The sequence below is a fragment of the Eimeria mitis genome, genomic scaffold, assembly GCF_000499745.2.
Source record: "Eimeria mitis Houghton genomic scaffold, Emh_scaff3813, whole genome shotgun sequence".
Lineage (NCBI taxonomy): Eukaryota > Apicomplexa > Conoidasida > Eucoccidiorida > Eimeriidae > Eimeria > Eimeria mitis.
Genome location: NW_013572149.1, coordinates 1,034 through 1,312, shown reverse-complemented (window position 1 = coordinate 1,312; position 279 = coordinate 1,034).

Here is a 279-nt window from a genome sequence, read left to right as displayed (position 1 = left end):
CGGCAGTCAATTCAAATATGCTGGGGGGGGACTGGGGTGTCAGAGTGGCCAAAGATCCTGGCTTATCCTCGTCTACGGGATTGTATCTTCGGGCCATTGTGGACGTAGAGTTGCCGTCGAGCAAGTGGAGCGAGCCAGTTTCGCGTGCCCTTACCTTGTCCTCATTCGCCCAGTACGCGTCCCCTCGTAGTTTCCATGATTTCGTGTGGCCTGTAGTTTTTAAGTAGATTAAATGAAGAGAATTACGGGGGGATGAGGCTATTGTGTCTGGATACACAT